The sequence below is a fragment of the Penaeus monodon genome, chromosome 22 (assembly GCF_015228065.2).
Source record: "Penaeus monodon isolate SGIC_2016 chromosome 22, NSTDA_Pmon_1, whole genome shotgun sequence".
Lineage (NCBI taxonomy): Eukaryota > Metazoa > Arthropoda > Malacostraca > Decapoda > Penaeidae > Penaeus > Penaeus monodon.
The window spans coordinates 1,612,103-1,612,448 of NC_051407.1; the positions used below are offsets into that span (position 1 = coordinate 1,612,103).

Here is a 346-nt window from a genome sequence, read left to right on the forward strand (position 1 = left end):
GAAAAAATAACGGGGAAAAACAACAACAACGAAACTATAAATAAAACAAAGATATAGAATAACAAACAAGAAAAATACAGACAAAAACAAAAAAAAAAACAGAAAATGAGATTACGGGAGACACTAATCCACAACGAAACAGGAAGAGAGAAAAAAACAAAGAGACAGAACAAAGACGAAAATAAAAATAAAAAAGAGAGAAAAACAAAAAAAAGACATATAAACAAAAGCAAGTAAACAAAAGAACAAACAAAGACACAGAAAAATGAAGAAAAGAGAGAAACAAACACATAAAACAAACAAAACAAATAGGCACGAAAAAGAAAAAAAGGAAAACTAAACAAAT

The 346-nt window shown here is 26.6% G+C and overlaps 1 protein-coding gene across 1 annotated transcript in view; it reads right to left on the minus strand.

The window, feature by feature from the left end:
- Positions 1-346, minus strand: part of LOC119586814 — a 65,518-nt gene that overhangs the window by 57,281 nt on the left and 7,891 nt on the right. The gene's annotated exons all lie outside the window — the stretch shown is intronic.